Here is a 6,309-nt window from a genome sequence, read left to right on the forward strand (position 1 = left end):
TTACATAGGGGGGGGGGGGGGTCACATGTAACAGGAACATTATTAATAAGCAAATGAACAATACATAGGCTAAATATAACATGGCAAAATAATTAAGCACCCGAGGATAAAGAAGCAGGCTAATAGAAAGCAATATAATAATAGGTTTAAGAAAACAATAAGGCATAACAGAAATGAACGTACACAGCGTGTACGTATTGGCCATAAAGAGAGACAGACGCAATCACATATATTTCAATCAGACTAATCATGATACAACAAACTAACTACTCATGACTACTACTCATGACAACAAACTAACTAACTACTCATGACAACAAACTAATCATGATACAAAAGAAAATATTGAGAATGTGTGAAAACTATATTGGTGACAAACGAGGACTTCGAACAAAACCGCTCTTCATTAAACACAACATGCTTAAAGCAGATCAAGTTTATTATTTCAAACTACTTCAGTGGATTTGGACTTGAAAAAGGCATTCGATACTGTGCAACACGATATCCTTCTTAAGAAGCTTGCTGTGTACGGTGTCCGAGGTGTAGCGAAGAATTTAATTACATCATATCTCTCAAATCGGTATCAGTATGTATGCGTCGATAGTCTGGTGTCACAAAAATTGAAAGTCGAATATGGCGTCCCTCAAGGATCAATCTTAGGACCCCTCTTATTTCTTGTATACATAAATGATATAACGTCAATACCAAACTCCCCTGAAATAATAATGTATGCTGACGACACAAATATCTTCTTCACTGGCACCACAAAAGAGGGCATAGAATCATCAGCTAACAGTTACCTCCTGCATCTTTCCAGATGGCTTAAAAGCAACCGGCTGAGTTTAAACACATGCAAAACCAAATACATAATTTTTAAGCCAGCAAATAAAAGAGACCCCTACTGTGTTCATCTGAAATTTGAGGACACGATACTGGAAGAAGTCACAGAGCAAAAGTTCTTGGGCGTATGGTTTACAGAGGACCTTACATGGAATACTCACGTTAACAAATTAAAAAGTGAGCTATCTCGAGTTACTGGTTGCATGTATAAAATACAAAATATACTACCCACCTGGTTGAAGCAATCATTATACCATTCACTTTTTTATTCAAAACTCAGTTACGGCATTCTAGTATGGGGAACTACGACAGCTTCAAACTACAACAAACTAATCATGATACAAAAGAAAATATTGAGAATGTGTGAAAACTATATTGGTGACAAACGAGGACTCCGAACAAAACCGCTCTTCATTAAACACAACATGCTTAAAGCAGATCAAGTTTATTATTTCAAACTACTTCAGTGGATTTATAAAAATAGGCTGCACACAATACCCGTAGACAGTTGCACTTCATACCCAATACGTAGACCACACCATCTCAAGCCCGCCACAAGAACTAATTACGGAAGGCAAACATTGAATTATCAAACAATTAACATATTAAACAGTGATCACTTTAATGTACAATACACACAATCCTTCCACAACTTCAAAAAGAACTGTAAAAAGCTATTAGTGGGCAGTGACATTGCATTCTCTTTTTGTTAACTTGCGCTCATCCCTGATAACACATGTAACCTCAGCTACGTTGCATTATGTTATGTTATTTCTATTATTTATGTTATGTTATGTTATTTCTCTGTTCGGTTGTACAATATATTTGCCATTGTTTCAGCATGTACCCTACACATCAGTCTAAACCTTGTTTTTTTTCTGAAATGCTTGTGTGTACTGATCTATTTACTGCAAATGCGATTTATTTTTCGGACCAATGAATTGTGGTTTTTCTTTTCTTTGATTGGCTTCTGATGCAAGCCAATTTTGTTATTACATAATACGTATTGCTTATGCCTTTTCTTCCTCTTTAAAATATACTATGTTCAAGAAAAACTAATGCTGTGAAGACATGTGATCTAAATAACTGAATTTTTTTTGCTTTCTGTTGTGTGCTAAAAATGTTTAGCAAATATGTGTGTAAATGACACGTTATGCTGCCTTGAACTGTGGGGGCGCAGAGGCTCTGTCAGGCATTTTGCCTTTACCTCTGCCCCCTACACGGAGAGAATCCGTGACACAATAAAGAAAAAAAAAATCAACAGTATATTTCAAATGCCAACGTCACTGCGGATGAGATCGAGAAATGTTGAGGCGTTAGATTCAGTGGCTATGTGGGCTGGTAGATCGTTCCACTCTATGATAGTGCGTGGTACGAATGACTTCGCAAATGCAGATGAACGACACGCGATGCGCTTAACTTTGTGCGGATGGTCGAGCCGTGGAAAGAAGGCTGATGGTGATAGGAAAAAATCGTGGTGGAGCGATGGGTGGTGATACAGTTTATGGAAAAGAGCTAGTCGTGATAACTTGCGGCGGAAAGACGAGTCTTCTAATTTGGCACGATTTTTTAGGGCAGTGACACTGGCAGTATGTGAGTAGTCTGCAAAAATAAAACGCGCAGCACGGCTCTGCAAGGACTCAATGTTTGCTATGAGGTAGGCTTGTTCAGGATCCCAGATGGCTGATGCATATTCAATCTTCGGACGAATGAGTGTGAGGAACGCAAGTTTCTTCAGGTGGGGGGAGCCTGTCTGAGGTTGTGCTTTAGTAGGCCGAGTGAGCGGTTGGCGGATGCTAAAGTTATATTAATGTGGTTATGCCATGTTAAGTCAGATTGCAGATGAACTCCAAGGTAATTGTAGGTAGTAGCAAGTTCGACAGAGTTGTTATTTAGAAAACAAGTTGTGGGAATGCGAGCGCTGCGAGTTAAAGACAAAAACTTAGTTTTGGAAGTATTAAGTGGCATAAGCCAAGCCGTGCACCATGCGGTTACTGCATCAAGGTCAGTTTGCAAACATTGTTGGTCAGTGATAGATGAAATATTTCGGTATATTACGCAGTCATCGGCAAAGAGCCTAATTCGAGAAGACACAGCGTTGGGTAGATCGTTAACATATATTAAAAAAAGGAGTGGGCCAAGGGCGCTCCCCTGTGGTACCCCAGAAGTGACTTTAGAGTGAGTGGATTGAGTGGAGTTGTAGTTATTAATGAACGTGAACTGAAGTCTAGCGCTGAGGAAGTCCGCAATCCAAGTAACAACAGTAGGATGAATATTCAACTGAGTTAGTTTGAGTATAAGCCTATGATGACGAACACGGCCGAAAGCTTTTTAAAAAATCGAGAAAAACGGCATCAATTTGACCTCCAGCATCAATGGATGAATGCAAATCATGAACGAATCCGGCGAGTTGTGTGTCACTAGAGAAGCCCTTGCGAAAACCGTGCTGGTATTTGAAAATTATGTTGTTTTTTTCCAGGTACTTAAACATTTGACTATGAATGACGTGTTCGAGAAGTTTGCAGAAAGTATTCGCTAGTGAGATAGGGCGATGACTAAGCGGAGACGAACGATCACCAGTTTTGAAGATTGGTATTACTTTGGCAACACGCCAGTCCTCAGGTATGAGACCACAACACAATGATTGAGAGAACAGGGCAGTTATTATTGAAGAAATGGAGTGCGATGTGCTTTTAAGTATTTTATGGCTGAACCCATGTTGGTCAGAACTGGTAGAAATCTTAAGATTATTTAGTAGGCATAATATACCAGTTTGACTAACTGATATTTCGGACATTGATATGTTAGGAAAATTAATTAAGAAGGGCGCTGACGAGGCGTCTTCATTAGTGAATACGGAAGAGAACGCGCCATTAAATAGCTGAACACAGTGGGCTTCAGGAACTGGAATCCCATCATTATCAGTAAGAACTATATCGGGATTGTTAATTGGGTTTAGCACTTTCCAGAATCGGCGAGGGTTATTTGCTAACATAGATGATAAGTCCTTGAAGAAAAAGTGGCGCCTGGTTGACTTGAGATAAATTTGGTGAAGCTTGTCGCATTCCTTATATTTTTTCCACGCCCTCGAAAGATGGTTCTTATCTGCTTGCCTGTAAAGGCGCTTCTTTTTATTATTTAGTCGACGACGCTGTTGGTTGAACCAAGGTGCACATTTATTCTCTTTGATTGTAACTACAGGGATGAAGTTATTGATAAGGTCAGTGAGGGTATCTTTGAAAAGTGTCCAATTTTCTTCAACAGAGCGAGATAAGAAATCATCCAGAAACTGCAGAGAAAAAAGATGCAGTTTGTTATTAATTGTCACATAGTCGCCTTTATTGTAGCATGGGATTTGTTTTGTTGTTAGGTTCTTTTTGTTGAAAGAGCAAAATAGATTGCCAGTTACTCGTATAATGGCATGGTCAGAAAGCCCATCCAGGTGATTGAAGTCGGAGCAGATGTCGGGATCGGTTGACAACACAAGATCCAAAATGTTAGCAGTACTAGTAGAGGATCGCGTAGGCAGATGAACGAGCTGCGTTAAGGAAAAATCAAGACAGGAGTGGAGAAAAGCATGAGCTTCAGTGTTACTGGGAGGGACGGCTAATAAGTTCCAGGTAATGGTTGGAAAGTTAAAGTCGCCGAAGATGATCAACTTACTGTTGGGAAAACTCGTACACACCTCACTCAGAATTCGAGAAAATTCTTGCGAAAAGCCAGCCACTAGGTCAGGGGGACGATAAAAAACACAGATTATAATGTTAGTTGCCCCGCACCGCACTGAGACTAAAACGCACTCGAGAAATGAAGTAACAGTGACTGGAACAACAATAAATTCTTTTCTGATAGCGAGAAGGAAGCCGCCTCCCCTACGAGAGTTCCTATCGTACGTAACAAAAGTAAAGAATGACCCCTGTACTAAAATGCAGTCATCATGAATGGTATCATTAAGCCACGTTTCGGTAAGGGCTACCAGTGATGCAGAACATGAATCAATGAATGATAACAGCGCCACGCTCTTCGGCAAAACACTTCGGATGTTAGTGTACAGAAAGCACACAGTGTTCACACGTGCAGGTGGACGTTGGCCAGAAGAATGTAGTGAACTGCCGAGCGATTGACTACGTGAGCAATGTCATTCCGCACTGCATCGTGAGACACACACAGCATGATTAGCATCAGTGTCCCATTCATACTTGTCATCATTGATAAAAAGCTTGTTGAAAACCAGACGCATACGGTCGCCTTCTTTTTAACCGTTTTACAAAACTGTAGTAGCTTGCGACGTTTGACACGGATGGCCTCGGAATAGTCCCGCGAAATGCTGAAATTTTTGCCTTTTAGCTTGAAGCCCATACTTATGACTGCCTCTACATCCTTGTCGTTATAAAATTTAGCAATTATACGACGACATTTTTCAGGCGAAGAGCGACCCAGCCGATGAGCTCTAGCGATGGAAGAAGCAGTAACACCAAGCGTCTCGGTAAAAAAGTCACTAACGAGACGTTCCGAGTCTTCAGACTCATCAGAATCCTGGATTCCAAAGAAAAGTAGGTTTGTCCTACGAGAGCGGTTTTCAAGGTCGTCAATTTTGTCCTGCATTTTACAAATTCCTTGATCAATATTCCTGGCAGCAGGGACATTTGACGACGATTCGACCTTTGACTCAAACTCCTGGACACGCTTGCTTAGGGCTTCCATCTCGGTTTTAAGCGTAATATGAATACTCAGAACTTTGTTAACAGATTCGAGGATGTTTGCATGACCAGCGTCTATACGCGTAACTACCTCCGCCAGATAGTCAAGCTTGTCTTCCTGAGCTTTTGTCATAGGTCCGGGGTTAGTTTGGATATCGCCGCCAAGTAGCAAGAGACGTCGAAAGTACCGAAGTACAGCACAGAAGCGCTTGAAACAATGGGGGGGGGCCCACGGCACCGCTACAAGACAAACGTCGTCGTCCCGATAACACTGAGCACCATTGTAACTAATCTGGAAGTACATGACGGTTGAGCGTTGTGCCACGAAGACAGTGCCGAGACCCGAAGGGGCGTTGAAGTGAGCGCGCTTATATGGGGGCGGGAAAGGGCTAGCCGATGCTGTCCCCAGTTGCCAGCCGAAAGCGAGTGGCTTGGCCAGACTTGGCGGGAGCTGTGGCGGCGGCTTGATGGGAGGCTGTAGTTCGCTGATAGCTGGTCCAGAAAGGCAGCTGGTTCATCGGGAGGTGGCTCGGCGAAACAGAAAGGGTCATCAGGTGACAGGCCACCCAGGACGGTGAACAGCAAAACCTTGAAGTGCATGACGGTTGAGCGTTGTGCCACGAAGACAGTGCCGTGACCACTAAGTGAAAGTAATCTGGGCAACTTAAAACTGAACCATCTAGAGAAAACGAATTTACCAATACGGTGAGCGGCGTTTGAAATGCAAAAATCATGTGCCTACCAAGAATGAGCAATCCCTCGCAAAAAG

Source organism: Amblyomma mixtum, chromosome 9, assembly GCF_055824585.1.
Source record: "Amblyomma mixtum isolate Tamu chromosome 9, ASM5582458v1, whole genome shotgun sequence".
Classification (NCBI taxonomy): Eukaryota; Metazoa; Arthropoda; class Arachnida; order Ixodida; family Ixodidae; genus Amblyomma; species Amblyomma mixtum.